We start from the raw sequence: 15,893 nt of genomic DNA on the forward strand, positions 1-15,893 counted from the left end.
CAAGCAGCCCTGCCAGCCACCTCCTGTGTGCATACCCAAGTGCCCTGAGCCATGTCCACCCCCTAAGTGCCCTGAGCCATGTCCACCTCCTTGCCCACCTGTGGTGTGCCCAATTCCAGTATGCCAGCAGAAATGCCCACCCTGCCCACCGTGCCCACCCTGCCCACCGTGCCCACCGTGCCCACCCTGCCAGCAGAAGTGTCCACCCAAGTGCCTGTAAGAGCAGCAGACTTCCTCAGGACCATGCAACAACGGGATCCAGGCTCCTCTTGGTCCCAGGGCTCCCTCGTCCTCCCTTTGGCCATGGTGATAGACTGCATCCTTCTCAACCTCCCTCCTGGATTCACAGCTGACGGAGAAAAGGCTTGGTTCCCCAGGCTCATAGGATGTTGTTGGAAGAGCAGCAGCGTCATCGCCGGATGGGGCTCCGCCATCTGCCTGCCTGTGATCTGGGTTGTGATCTCCAGCCTCTGAGCGCTTCAGTGTGTCTCTTTTTCAGTTCTCCAATAAAGGACATGTTTCATGGTCAAGCTCTCAATTCTTGCTTTTGTTCTTTTTTGTTTGTTTTGTTTGTTTGCATGTATTGCTCTCCACTCTTCTGCCAAGGACAACAAACTCTTTTGAGGGGTCCTTTTCCTTCCTACTAAATCATTAGCATGAGGCTTCTCCAAGCTGTCTTCAGTTGGGTCTGAAATATGTTCTTTTGGATTTTTTACATCCAATCCTTCTTTTTTGTCATTGGTTTCCAACGGGTTTCTGCCTCTTTCTACCTTGTAGGCCCCTGAAAAGAAGGAACTTCTCTCAGCCTCAGTTTCCTTACCTGTAAGGTCTGGAAACAATGTATGATTGCCGTGCGTAACTGATTGAACCACTGGCGCTCCCACAGGTGGAAAGAATATATTCAACTCAGCAGGCTCATAGAAATTAATGTATTCCCAAGAGTTTCCTAATTATGTATCAGGTGCCAGGCAGGTGGTTAGGTGTTCGAAGAATGATGATGGGGCCAAGGTCCTTGTCCTCAGGGAGCCTACATGCTTGAGGGGATTACAAACACACACACACACAGACCCACACACAGACACGTGTAAGACAAATAAGAGTTATGCTTGGGTGTATGTTAGAGACCATTGTTTTGAAAAGATCTTCCAACGAGGCGTTGTGGGCACCCAGTTGAATGAACAGAAGACTGAGCCGTGTGTGTCCTGGGGTTCGTGCTTCCAGGGAGAGGAGATGGCAAGGGCAAGGCCAGAGCAAAGTTAGAGCAGAGAGAAGAGAGATGGGGTGTGGGCTGTGGGTGGGGTTGAGCAGCTGTGAAACATGGAAGTTCTTGGGCTCAAGGTGGACTTGGAGCTGCAGCTGAGGCTTAGGCCACAGCCACGGCCACACAGGATCCTTAAGCCACTGAGTGAGGCCAGGGATCGATTGATGACCCCGTGTCCTCACAGAGACAAGGTCCAGTTCTTAAGCCTCTGACCCACAACGGGAACTCCTCAAGTGGATGTTTTGTTTTCGTTCCCTTCCTGCTCTCAGGGTGGAGGCCAGCAGGCCTGGACTTCCGGTGCTGAGAGCATCCAGGGAAGCCTTGTGTTTGTGTGGGTGGCGTCCGTGTCCCAGGGGAGTTGTGAGTAGGACGGTCCTTGTATCGGCTTCAAAGTCCACCTTTGTGCTTTCAGATCATGGTGCTGTGGGCTGATATGGGGGTGAAGGATGAAGTGACATGTCTGTGCTTGGGGGTCTTCAGCCCCGTGAGCAGGAGCCTGTGAGGAGGAAGATGGCAAACGGGTGATGTCACTGTTGGGCAGTTCTTGCTCCTCAGGGGAGCCGTTTTGTGCCCTGGAAAGACGCCGAGTCAGGGCTTAGGTATCCAAGAAGAGGAGGGTCGGTCCTCCCTTGTTGCTGCTGCCATCAGGGACCCTTCCCCAGGACTAGCATCATCACCATGGCCATCAACGACCACCAACACGACTGGAGAAAGAAGATTGGCATGGACGGCTTCTTCTCAGGTAAACAGCTAAAGCCCAGGTGCCGAGGTGAAATACCCGGAGAGGCTGGGGTGGCGGCAGATAAACGCCCAATACCTTCCTCACCATCACTGACTCGGAGTTTTCCGTTTTCCTATGTCAGAACCAGAAATGAAACCACCCCGCAGGCAGCTCTACGCACGAGGTGGAACCCAGAGCCAGTTCTCTCCGAGGCTGTCGGTGGAAAGGCTCTGTCTGGACACAGGTTAGGACTGGTTCTCTGGCCCTGTCTCAACAACCTACCCAGCGAGCAGGTGCAACGAGGGAGGTCAGACAGGGAAGGAGCTATTAAGGTTGTCACGTGAGGTCCTGGAGATGCTGGCCTGGGAAAGGGGAGCCGTGGGGGGTAAGAGTATTTGCTGCAGCGTCCAGACCACTGAGCCTCAGCGGGAGAGCAGAGCTGTGACTCTGTGCAGCTCTAGGGTCAGAGGTTCTGCTAGACTTCAAGGTAGACCAAGGAAGCCATTTCTGGGAGGGGGAGAGATGGAGAGGGACTGGGATTTGGGGGGATAGTAGATGCAAACTCTTTTATTTGGTGTGGATGAGCAGAGATCCTGCGGTACAGCGCAGCGTCCTAAATCTAACCACTTGTGATGGGACATGATGGAACCAAACATGAGAAAAAGAATGTATATATATATATGTATATACATATATATATGTATATATATATATATATATATATATATATAAAACTGGGTCCCTCTGCCATCCAGTAGAAATTGACCGAATATTGTAAATAAATGATAGTAATAATTTTCAAAAGGATGAGTATATGTAAACCTCAACTCAGTTTAAAAAAGAGAGAGAGAAAGAGAGAGAGATTTTTCTGATTGAGATGCACCCCAGGGTGAGATTGTTACTGGTGGAACACTGGGGCCATGAAACCTCCGCCTGAAGCTCAAGAAACGTCTTTAAAATGAGAATGTTGTTTCCAATCTCCAAACAAGGTTTTCCATGCATTCACGAAGACACATCAACAGGACTGAACGATTTTTATCCATCAGCTAGAGGATCGATTTCCCTCTCAAAGCACATTTCCCAGGCACTCTCACACAACATCTTTTATTTTTTTTCATCACAAGAACTTATTGTTTAGTTGTTGTTGAAGGATATTGTTGGATGGTTTGTCTGTTTGTTTTAGGTCCGCACCCGCGTCACAAGGAGGTTCCCAGGCTAGGGGTCGAATTGGAGCTACAGCGGCGTGCCTACACCACAGCCAGAGCAACACCAGGTCCGAGCCATGTCTGTGACCTACACCACAGCTCAGGGCAACACCCGATCCTTAACCCACTGAACGAGGCCAGGGATCAAACCCACAACCTCATGGTTCCTAGTCGCATTTGTTTCCTGGGCAGCACAACGGAAACTCCGAAGTGGAGATGTGAACTGAATGTGGAAATGGGATTTGGAGCTCTGGGCCCTCAGCAGGACAGAGACCCCAGTTCAGTACATGGAAGGTGCCTAGAAGGAGGAGACCAGACAGCGGGACCAGGGGAGGAGAACAGGCTGGGCTGAGGCCCGAGTGCCAAGTTCAGGGGATTTGAGGGCTTCACTGGAGGGTTCAAAAGGAGGCTGGAACCCTCCTCCGCATTTTCCCTTTGCTTTGGTATTGGTACCTACGGCTACTCGCCAGCCATGTGAACACTGCAACCCTGAGTCCAGGGTCCTGGGACTGCACTATTCCTTGGGCTGACCTACCCAGGCCTCCGGCTCCTGCCTTGACTCTGGCACAGGATCCCACTGGTTCATGGGGGGCCCTGTACCAGCCACGGAGGCTCCAGAGTGCCTGGTTCAGCGGCAGCAGGAGGGCAGCGTTTGGATTTCTCTAGGCAGGTCCTCCCTCCATTCAACAGAGGACATTCTTTCCTTGGGATTGTGGAGATCTGTGGACACTGGGTCAGATGCAGTTTCTTAGCCTCGAATTTCACGAGGGAGTTTTTAGACGCTGTTGCTTTAGAAATGTCACTTCACACTGGGACCAATGCTCCCTTTTCCTTTCTTTCTGGTTTTTCTTTTTTTTTTTTCGTTTTGGCTGCACCCAAGGCATATAGAAGTTCCCTGTCCAGACATTAACTCTCCATCAGAACCAGAGCAGTGTCCCAGGCTGCCGCTGTGAGGACACCTTAATCCTTAGCCACAAGGAGACTCCCCATGCTGCCTTGGATGTGAGGCTATGCAAAGCCTGCCTTTTCCCTGAGGATACAGGATTTCTGAATTCTGAGTAGCCTTTACAACATCTGTCCACCTGATTGCTAAACCCATTCACAAGTGGTGTAGATTCAACAGTGTTTAGAGTGAGTCCCACTCTTTGCTCTGCAAGTCTAGCAGCCCAGCTACTGGCAGGCTCAGGTGCCTGGCTGAGTCCTGGGGTAGTTACCTAATTCAAGAGGTGGAAGAAACTTGCACCTTAGGTTCTAAAGAGCTGAACACATCTTCATAACCTATACTTGGAAGGAAGCTGAACTTTCTGGTTCTGGCTTCAGCACAGGTTGCATTCAAAGAAATACTAATCTGAAGTTGTTAAAAACACAAACACCATTGCAACGTCAATAGTTGACATTTTGTTAAAAAGAGCAAACTGGAATTACACTGCAGCAAGAGACTTTAACATGCTTTCATATCCTCAAATGTGTATTCATCTCTGCAGGGCAGTGGCCTTTAACTTCTCTTTCACCTTCTCCCTCCCTCCCCTCCCCTCTTCCTCCTTCCTCTCCTGTCCTCTACCCTCCTCTCTGCATCTCTCAGTCTCTCCTCTCTTTGTCCCTCAGTCGCCCCTTTCAGCTCTTCAGAATGACTCAGTGTTTGCTCGTTTTGTGTCTCTTGACCATCCTGTCCCATGGCCCGTTCACCAGTTTTCTTCTGCAAATGATGTCCTGTCCTTCCTGGAGTTCATCCACCTGGTGCTTCGGGTTTTCCTTGAGGTCCCCTCTGTGTGCATGTCAATAACACAGAAGGATCGAGTGGGCAGCGGGCAGTGAGGGGTGGTGTGTGGGAAGAGAAAGCAGTGTTTAGTTACATGAGATTTGTTTCGAGTTTCTAGAGCAGAGGTCATAAAACTTTCTCCTTCTTGCTGAGACCAGCTGAGAATGTGAGGGTTGCCGAACGGGTGCTCTTAAAATTAAGGTAAAAGTTACCGTAAAACAAGACACAGAGATATTCCTCCTAATGAAAAGTGGGAACCGGGAAACTCAAGGTCTCAGGGACCAAGAGCGTTGCCTCAAGATACCACACTGCTTTTACTGTGGTCTTGAGGATTATGTCACGTGAGGAAGGGGTTGTAGGGGCAGGATATAGGTTTTCTTTAAAAATTATTTTAAAAGTCCCATGGCTGGTAGGTGATTAAGCTTTTATTCTGACCTTTTGGCATTGAACAATCATTTGCATTGAGGAAGCTTGGCTCCAGCTACCTGTGCATAGCATTCTAGAGAATCACCGTTGATCTTCTGCAGACCATGTGCTGGTCTGCATCACCCTGGCGTGTCTAGTTTTGTACTTCGGTTCTTCTTGCCAATGCATATCCTTCTAATGACCCCTCATAAACCCTTTGGGGCCATGAGGCTCATCTTCCTCTTATTCTGTAGAGGACATATCCTGCTGTGCAAAGAGTGGGCATGCCTACTTGCATGGGTCCGGCATGCCTAGACCAATGCATTAGGTCCTCATTCAGCTGACCGCATGAATAACTGATGCCTTCAGGTCTTTGTTCTTAAGCTTAAGTCATTTACCAGCCCTGTGACTGTTTTTCAAACAGGAATATGGGGTAAAGTAAGGCAGGACAAGAAGGAGTGTTCATCATAAAGAATAGAAGCAAAGAGGCTAAGAAAATATTGTGGAAACATGTCGGGCGATACCTGGTGCTTCTGGCTTTCCTTTAGGTCCCCTCTGTATCCACTTCAATAACACAGAAGGATCGAGGGAGCAGTGGGCAGTGAGGGGTGGTGTGTGGGAAGGAGGAGGACAGAGACAGCAGTGCTTATTACATGTGAGTTTTTTCCAGTTCCTAGGGCCGAGGTCAGAAAAGTTTCTTCTTCCCTGAACTCACAAGATGGCTGTGAAGCTCATGTAAGATAAGACAATTTAGGAACTTAACATTATTTCTTCATTCCACCAATATTCATTCAGCACCTAAGGTGGTGCAGGTCTTGGGCCCTGTGTCCCAAAGGTGGAGAGGGGAGATGCAGGCCCCCTGTTCCAAGCCTGCAGGCCTTAGGGCGAAGAGATAATTGGACAGGGCACACGGTGAAGATGATGTGAGAAGCAAAGCTCCGAATGTCTCTGGAGACTCCCAGGGGCCACCCCTGTCCCGGGGGCCGGGCTTTTCACTGAAGTGATGGCTTTGTTGAGAGTCGTGTAGGCATAAGCCAGGCCCAATTAATGACTAAATGCACTGAGGAGAGGTAAGGGCGATGTGTAAGACAAATCCTGAGACCTTAGCTATGGCAACAGCCCCTAGTTCAAGGCTCGGAGTCATAAGGAATGAGGCAGGAGGGGAAGGAGGGGCAGTGTCTTGGACGTGGGATTGATCCTTGAAGGTTAAAATATTTTAAGTACGCATGTGACATAGTCGGGATTGAGTTTTCAGTGGATCGTTCTGGCCAGCAATGCGGAAGGTGCATTTGACAGAAAGAAGACTTGGGGAGAGAGAGAAGTTAGGAAGGTGTGGTAATAACTGTGCAAGTGTTGGGGAGGCCCTGAATTAGGGCCACGGGAGTTTGCATGGACAGGCTGAAATTGATTCCAGAAACATTTAGGCCCTCGGGATGGCATGAGCCGGTGTTTGGCTGGATAAGCACCATGTTGCAGAGGGGAAAACAGTCCAGAGAACTTAAGGTACTGGGTTATTCACATGGAAAGATAAAGAGTCCTGGAGATTTGAAGGGTTTGTGGGAGTATGATCAGGTTTTGGACACTTGGAGGATAGTGGAATAGAGACGTCCAGAAGGCAAAGGGATAGCTAAGTCCAAAGTGAGTTCTGGGATGCAAATGGAGCTGTGTGAGTTGACAGCTGTGTTATGATTGCCGAAACCACGGGAGTCATTGGGATTATGCCTGGAGAAGCATAAAGTGGGGCGATCCTGGGGCTAGGGACCAGAGAACGCCATTTGTTATTTAGAAGAAGAGGTTCAGGCCAGAGAGAAGAACGGCCCCGTGCAGGGGTTATAGAAGCAGTGGATGTCCTGGAAATCTTCAAATAGGAAAAGGTGAGGAGGGCTCATCGTTTGCTTCCCATTTAACCTGTGTCTTGTGTTACATTTTGGTTTTGGCATCGCATTTCTTTTTCTTCCTCTTCTTCTCCTCTTCCTTCTTTCGTGAAATGAACGTCTGCTGACACCGCATCAGGTGGTGTGCTCTTTCTAGCTCATGAGATGAATTGTTGGCAAATGCTACAAATCCAGACTTGATGTATTGCTTGGTTGATTGTCTGGACTTGAGAAAACGATAAAGAAAATGTTAATACCTGAGACTAAATGTCCACGTGGGTCGTGTCAGTAGCCGTTATGCTGTGAAGAGCTATGCCTAGACACATAGTTTTGTCCCCCTCCAGGGCGCTGCTTGGGAGTTATTTACGATTGTAGGACCGACTGCTGTCCGTCTTTAACCAGCCTCTCACTCTTTCTCTCTTGTTCTAGGTAGAGTTTCCAGTGGGAAATGTCATTCCTGGAGTCCTTCAAACGAGGGTTTCCATAGCATCTGGTCTCCCAAATCGTTGTCACCCTGGGGCTTTCATTCTCTTAATGATTCTCCTTTAGGTCCCCAGTTGCTGGCATTTCAGATCATCCTCATTTGGCGTTTTGATCTTTTTGGAGCAAAGCCTCAGGAAGCTACATCAATCAGAAAAGTTCAATCTAGATTTGTGTATTTCTGGCAATTAGACTGGTTGATCTCGTTGGATGACTCGTTTAGCTGCCTGCCACAAGGCAGGTTCAAAACATACCTTGCCTTCAGTTTCTGAAGTCATTGCTCCCTCGTCCTGTAGTGTACAGACTTGATGAGGCTTTCTGCTTTGACTCATGGCTTAGGTGGTCTCTCTTCTTAATCTCCAGCTACTCAGCTTCTCCTTTAGATAACCAGTACTGCTAGTTTCCAAGTAAGATCGACCAAACCTTCATGTAGTTGTGACATGGTTTTCGGATTCGCTTTGTTCCCAATGCTTCGAGGATCCACTCTTTGGGCAAAGTGAAGATCACTGAGCTTTCGTCACTGTCTTTGTGTATCACGAAATACTTGTCCCTCTTTCTAAAGCTGGCAGGCAACCTCACGAAGCATTTTTTCCCCTTGAAGCCTGATCCTCCTTCAGTTTATCAAATCTATGGCATGGCCCGTATAATTTCTTGGTAAAAATAACTTGGGCTCTCTTAGTAATTCATGAGGCGAAGAAAAACAAGTCTACCATTATGACAGTAGGACTGATCCAAATCACGTGACCCTTGGATGGCTCCCTCACCCCGGCAGGCACCACCTTTAGCTCCCAGGGCTTTAACAGGAAAAGAAGAGGTCGGGAAAGCACCTGACCCGTCATCCCAAGAGCATCGCTGTGCCTTCTGGCATCCCTGAAGGATGACACTCTCCTAATGGTGATCTGGGTCATTTCTGTTGCATCCCAGAGTGCTGGGCCGGAATGGCTGGCCTCAGATTGGCCGTCTGAGAGGCCGAGAAAGAGATGGGGAACAGGCTCAAGCTAAAGAAATTCCTCCCTCTTCAAGCCCCGAGGTGAGGCCACTGATTGTTCTTTTCTGTGCCACAGCAACCCAGGCAAGAGAGAACCACTGCAGAGGCTGCCCAGCATTCCTCCAGGAAAGAGCATCAGGAGGGGACTCTTCCCTCAGGCAGCGGGAGGGCCCTGCTCACCAGTAAGAAGGTGTGGACCCTGAAGGTGCTTTCAGACTGACTCCTTCGAATTAGCAGTGATGTCAGCCAGGAGAAAGAGGGGGAGAGGGCCAGGGTCTTAGCTAGGGAGCCCTGCTCTACACAGTGTCCTCTTTATCACAGTTTTGGGCATCGGTGACATTATCGATGAGTTATTACAGTGAGTTATTTGTCCTTCCTATTGGTTTTTCTCCTTCGTCGTTATTTTTTAATGGCCGCACCTGAGGGCATAAGGAACTTCCTGGGCCAGGGGTTGGATGTGGGCCACGGCTTTGACCTGTGCCATGGCTGTGGCAACTCCCGATGCTTTAACCAACTGTGCTGGCCTGGGGGGTGGAACCTGCACCTCCGTAGCCCCTGCAGTAGAATGCTTAACCCACTGCACCACAGCAGGAACTCCTTAGGGTTTGTGCCCTTTAGCATTCACATGTCTTTTCCTTTCAAAAGTTTTTAGGGTCAGAATGTGTAACACGAGGAGTAGTCTCTGAATCCTGTAAATGTAGGATACGGTGTTGTTCGCATGTTTATCTATCATATCTGCAAATGTGAAGCTGTGGGGTGGGGGTGGGGCTGCCCCAGCCTGTGATCTTATGGCCCAGAAAACAGAGGGATGGTGCTGTCCTTTGCCGTCCCATGTAGGGAGCCATGTGGGGACCCACCCAACAGGGGACTGTCAGAAACTGGGAAATCTAGGTAAGTTGTTGTGGCTCTTTGTGAGTCATTGAATTGTCAAGAAATGCCTGGAGACCTGTAGGACCTGGGCAAAGGGGAAGTTAGTTTTAAATCTTTGGTGGAAAATGAAACAAGGCCTAAACGGACAAAAACTCAGCATAACCCAGCTGAATCCAGACTCGCAGTCGCCTTCTAAATGAACAGGCGCATGCAACGAAGGAGTTCCTGAAGACAAAGATCCCCAAGGCCACAGACGACAGGGCTCAACCAAAAAGGGCTCAACCAAAAAAACCCTTGTGTATGAAAAACCAAGCACTCACTTGGCCGGGGGGGTGGGGGGGGGCGCGGAGGGAGTGAGTCTGCGTCTTGCTTGCTCAGAGTCCCTGACCATTCAGTTTGTCAATAAACTGCCTGTAAGCTCATTGCTCCAGCCTGTGCCTCCTCCTTCCTCGCTGTTCTACCAGTGAAGGAAAACTGGGTGAACGTTAAGAGATGGGGGGTTAGCAAAACCTGGTCTCTGCTATTGAGAGACACAAAGCTGGAAGCTGGGCAGGTGAAGCTGAATGGAGTAGTGAGGTTTACGTACTAGAGGCTTGGGAAGCTGGGCAGTGGGAGAGGCACCATCTCTGACCCAGTGGGAGAACAGCCCCACTGTCAAGGAATTTCTCCTCTTTCCTAACTGGCACATGACACTGGCATGGGGAATATGCGACACGGTCTCGGGTCAAACACTCTGCAGTTCCTGGGGAGGGGTGAGGAAGATCGTGGACCAGGAAGTGTTGTGATACCGGCATGAGTGTGGCAAGTCATTTATGAGATTGCGTGTGGATGGCGTTTTGGTTGGGAAATGAGGTCATCGTGCCCGTCCTGGGCTGCTCCCCCTGCGCCGTGCAGGGCTGCCTGGCCTTATAAAAGGAGTGACCGTCGTCCCAGCCCTACTCTCTTCCAGACACCAGTCCTAGACCTTCTTTGGAGCCTCTGGTGAGTACAGGTCTTAGAGGTCTTTCTTGGTCCTTGGGTGGTGGGATTTCACCTGAGAGTAGAAGGGACTTTATTTTCACCCCTCAATACTCTTTCTGGGGGAAAGAATACAATGAGGTTGGGAGGGGGGTACGGTTTCGCTGGTGTTTGGGAGGTGATGTGGAATGGGAGGAGAGCGATGGAGTCCAAGGCACCACCTTACCCTGAAGGAGAGAAACAGAGATGAGGTGCTGTGCTGGAGCACCCCCTCCCCCATTCGTTCCCACAGCCTCCCTCTCACGGCTCCATCCCAGTGAGCGGTGGGATTGGGCCTTTGCATTTCTCCTCAAAAGCTCAGCCCCACAGTCGGGTCGGTTAGCCCAGCAAGCAGGGCCTCCTGGGACCTCTGGGCAGAGATGTGTTTTGAGACTGGTGACCCTTTCAATAAGCGAGTTCTTCCTCTCCAGGTAAAATCTGTATTCACACTACCCCCCCTGTGGGTGATTTTAGCCTTAGGAAGTGGTTGAATGTGAGATGAAGCAGAAAGGCCTGAGGCCTGAGGGTGAGAGGTGCTCAAAAGAAAGGGTGAAGATGGGCCACAAAATCCTTTTTGTCTTTTTTGTTGTTGTTGTTGTTGTTATTGTTGCTATTTCTTGGGCTGCTCCCGCGGCATATGGAGGTTCCCAGGCTAGGGGTTGAATCGGAGCTGTAGCCACCGGCCTACGCCAGAGCCACAGCAATGTGGGATCCGAGCCGCGTCTGCAACCTACACCATAGCTCATGGCAATGCCGGATCGTTAACCCACTGAGCAAGGGCAGGGACCGAACCCGCAACCTCATGGTTCCTAGTCGGATTCGTTAACCACTGCGCCACGACGGGAACTCCACACAAAATCCTAAAGGCTGTAGTAGGAATCCAAGAGAGTCCTTGGAGACCAAAGTGTTGGTGGCCCATTGGATTGTGGTGATCACTGTACACCGAGAAATGAATGAATCCATTGAGTCCTAAAAAAAGAAAAACCAAGTGTTGATGGTCGAGCTGACTGCTCTATGGACAGGACTGTCTTTGTGGTGACCAATGTTGTCTCACCGTACTTCAGGTTCCGTGAGTCCCAGGAACGATGTCTTACCAGCAGCAGCAGTGCAAGCAGCCCTGCCAGCCACCTCCTGTGTGCATACCCAAGTGCCCTGAGCCATGTCCACCCCCTAAGTGCCCTGAGCCATGTCCACCTCCTTGCCCACCTGTGGTGTGCCCAATTCCAGTATGCCAGCAGAAATGCCCACCCTGCCCACCGTGCCCACCCTGCCCACCGTGCCCACCCTGCCAGCAGAAGTGTCCACCCAAGTGCCTGTAAGAGCAGCAGACTTCCTCAGGACCATGCAACAACGGGATCCAGGCTCCTCTTGGTCCCAGGGCTCCCTCGTCCTCCCTTTGGCCATGGTGATAGACTGCATCCTTCTCAACCTCCCTCCTGGATTCACAGCTGACAGAGAAAAGGCTTGGTTCCCCAGGCTCATAGGATGTTGTTGGAAGAGCAGCAGCGTCATCGCCGGATGGGGCTCTGCCATCTGCCTGCCTGTGATCTGGGTTGTGACCTCCAGCCTCTGAGCGCTTCAGTGTGTCTCTTTTTCAGTTCTCCAATAAAGGACATGTTTCATGGTCAAGCTCTCAATTCTTCCTTTTGTTCTTTTTTGTTTGTTTTGTTTGTTTGCATGTATTGCTCTCCACTCTTCTGCCAAGGACAACAAACTCTTTTGAGGGGTCCTTTTCCTTCCTACTAAATCATTAGCATGAGGCTTCTCCAAGCTGTCTTCAGTTGGGTCTGAAATATGTTCTTTTGGATTTTTTACATCCAATCCTTCTTTTTTGTCATTGGTTTCCAACGGGTTTCTGCCTCTTTCTACCTTGTAGGCCCCTGAGAAGAAGGAACTTCTCTCAGCCTCAGTTTCCTTATCTGTAAAGTCTGGAAAGAATGTATGATTGCCGTGCGTAACCGATTGAACCACTGGCGCTCCCACAGGTGGAAAGAATGTATTCAACTCAGCAGGCTCATAGAAATTAATGTATTCCCAAGAGTTTCCTAATTATGTATCAGGTGCCAGGCAAGTGGTTAGGTGTTCGAAGAATGATGATGGGGCCAAGGTCCTTGTCCTCAGGGAGCCTACATGCTTGAGGGGATTACACACGCATACACACACACAGACCCACACACAGACACGTGTAAGACAAATAAGAGTTATGCTTGGGTGTATGTTAGAGACCATTGTTTTGAAAAGATCTTCCAACGAGGCGTTGTGGGCACCCAGTTGAATGAACAGAAGACTGAGCCGTGTGTGTCCTGGGGTTCGTGCTTCCAGGGAGAGGAGATGGCAAGGGCAAGGCCAGAGCAAAGTTAGAGCAGAGAGAAGAGAGATGGGGTGTGGGCTGTGGGTGGGGTTGAGCAGCTGTGAAACATGGAAGTTCTTGGGCTCAAGGTGGACTTGGAGCTGCAGCTGAGGCTTAGGCCACAGCCACGGCCACACAGGATCCTTAAGCCACTGAGTGAGGCCAGGGATCGATTGATGACCCCATGTCCTCACAGAGACAAGGTCCAGTTCTTAAGCCTCTGACCCACAACGGGAACTCCTCAAGTGGATGTTTTGTTTTCGTTCCCTCCCTGCTCTCAGGGTGGAGGCCAGCAGGCCTGGACTTCCGGTGCTGAGAGCATCCAGGGAGGCCTTGTGTTTGTGTGGGTGGCGTCCGTGTCCCAGGGGAGTTGTGAGTAGGACGGTCCTTGTATCGGCTTCAAAGTCCACCTTTGTGCTTTCAGATCATGGTGCTGTGGGCTGATATGGGGGTGAAGGATGAAGTGACATGTCTGTGCTTGGGGGTCTTCAGCCCCGTGAGCAGGAGCCTGTGAGGAGGAAGATGGCAAACGGGTGATGTCACTGTTGGGCAGTTCTTGCTCCTCAGGGGAGCCGTTTTGTGCCCTGGAAAGACGCCGAGTCAGGGCTTAGGTATCCAAGAAGAGGAGGGTCGGTCCTCCCTTGTTGCTGCTGCCATCAGGGACCCTTCCCCAGGACTAGCATCATCACCATGGCCATCAATGACCACCAACACGACTGGAGAAAGAAGATTGGCATGGACGGCTTCTTCTCAGGTAAACAGCTAAAGCCCAGGTGCCGAGGTGAAATACCCGGAGAGGCTGGGGTGGTGGCAGATAAACGCCCAATACCTTCCTCACCATCACTGACTCGGAGTTTTCCATTTTCCTACATCAGAACCAGAAGTGAAACAACCCCGCAGGCAGCTCCATGCATGAGGTGGAACACAAAGCCAGTTCTCCCCGAGGCTGTCGGTGGAAAGGCTCTGTCTGGACACAGGTTAGGACTGGTTCTCTGGCCCTGTCTCATCAACCTACCGAGTGAGCAGGCGGAACGAGGGAGGTCAGACAGGGAAGGAGCTATTAAGGTTGTCACGTGAGGTCCTGGAGATGCTGGCCTGGGAAAGGGGAGCCGTGGGGGGTAAGAGTATTTGCTGCAGCGTCCAGACCACTGAGCCTCAGCGGGAGAGCAGAGCTGTGACTCTGTGCAGCTCTAGGGACAGAGGTTCTGCTAGACTTCAAGGTAGACCAAGGAAGCCATTTCTGGGAGGGGGAGAGATGGAGAGGGACTGGGATTTGGGGGGTTAGTAGATGCAAACTCTTTTATTTGGTGTGGATGAGCAGAGATCCCGCGGTACAGCGCAGCGTCCTAAATCTAACGACTTGTGATGGGACATGATGGAACCAAACATGAGAAAAAGAATGTATATCTATGTATATTTGTATAACTGGGTCCCTCTGCCATCCAGTAGAAACTGACCGAATATTGTAAATAAATGATAGTAATAATTTTCAAAAGGATGAGTATATGTCAACCTAAACTCAGTTTAAAAAAGAGAGAGAGAGAGAGAGAGAGAGAGATTTTTCTGAGTGAGATGCACCCCAGGGTGAGATTGTTACTGGTGGAACTGTGGGGCCATGAAACCTCCGCCTGAAGCTGAAGAAACGTCTTTAAAATGAGAATGCTGTTTCCAATCTCCAAACAAGGTTTTCCATGCATTCACGAAGACACATCAACAGGACTGAACGATTTTTATCCATCAGCTAGAGGATCGATTTCCCTCTCAAAGCACATTTCCCAGGCACTCTCACACAACATCTTTTATTTTTTTTCATCACAAGAACTTATTGTTTAGTTGTTGTTGAAGGATATTGTTGGATGGTTTGTCTGTTTGTTTTAGGTCCGCACCCGCGTCACAAGGAGGTTCCCAGGCTAGGGGTCGAATTGGAGCTACAGCGGCGTGCCTACACCCGATCCTTAACCCACTGAACGAGGCCAGGGATCAAACCCACAACCTCATGGTTCCTAGTCGCATTTGTTTCCTGGGCAGCACAACGGAAACTCCGAAGTGGAGATGTGAACTGAATGTGGAAATGGGATTTGGAGCTCTGGGCCCTCAGCAGGACAGAGACCCCAGTTCAGTACATGGAAGGTGCCTAGAGGGAGGAGACCAGACAGCGGGACCAGGGGAGGAGAACAGGCTGGGCTGAGGCCCGAGTGCCAAGTTCAGGGGATTTGAGGGCTTCACTGGAGGGTTCAAAAGGAGGCTGGAACCCTCCTCCGCATTTTCCCTTTGCTTTGGTATTGGTACCTATGGCTGCTCGCCAGCCATGTGAACACCGCAACCCTGAGTCCAGGGTCCTGGGACTGCACTATTCCTTGGGCTGACCTACCCAGGCCTCCGGCTCCTGCCTTGACTCTGGCACAGGATCCCACTGGTTCATGGGGGGCCCTGTACCAGCCACGGAGGCTCCAGAGTGCCTGGTTCAGCGGCAGCAGGAGGGCAGCGTTTGGATTTCTCTAGGCAGGTCCTCCCTCCATTCAACAGAGGGCAGTGAGGGGTGGTGTGTGGGAAGGAGGAGGGCATAGAAGACGGTGCATAGTTACATGAGATTTGTTTGGAGTGCCTAGAGCAGAGGTGAGAAAAGTTTCTTCGTTCCTGAACTCACAAGATGGCTGTGAAGCTCATGTACCATTAGACAATTTAGGAACTTAACATTATTTCTTTATTCCACCAATATTCATTCAGCACCTAAGATTGCACAAGTCTTGGGCCCTGTGTCCCAAAGGCGGAGAGGGGAGATGCAGGCCCCCTGTTCCAATCCTGCAGGCGTGAGGGTGAAGCAGATGAGTGGACAGGGCACATGCTGTGGATGATGGGAGAAGCAAAGCTCCGAATGTCCCGGGGGCAGGGCTTTTCACTGAAGTGATGGCTTTGTTGAGAGTCGTGTAGACATCAGCCTTGTTGAAATGATGACCAAATGCACTGAGGAGAGGAATGAGTGA

The 15,893-nt window shown here is 50.4% G+C and overlaps 1 long non-coding RNA gene across 1 annotated transcript; it reads left to right on the plus strand.

The window, feature by feature from the left end:
* On the plus strand, positions 10,315-12,188 carry LOC106510151. The gene is made up of 2 exons (XR_001308371.2): positions 10,315-10,544; positions 11,624-12,188. It is a non-coding gene; the product is annotated as an uncharacterized LOC106510151 (long non-coding RNA).

Source organism: Sus scrofa, chromosome 4 (genome assembly GCF_000003025.6).
Source record: "Sus scrofa isolate TJ Tabasco breed Duroc chromosome 4, Sscrofa11.1, whole genome shotgun sequence".
Classification (NCBI taxonomy): Eukaryota; Metazoa; Chordata; class Mammalia; order Artiodactyla; family Suidae; genus Sus; species Sus scrofa.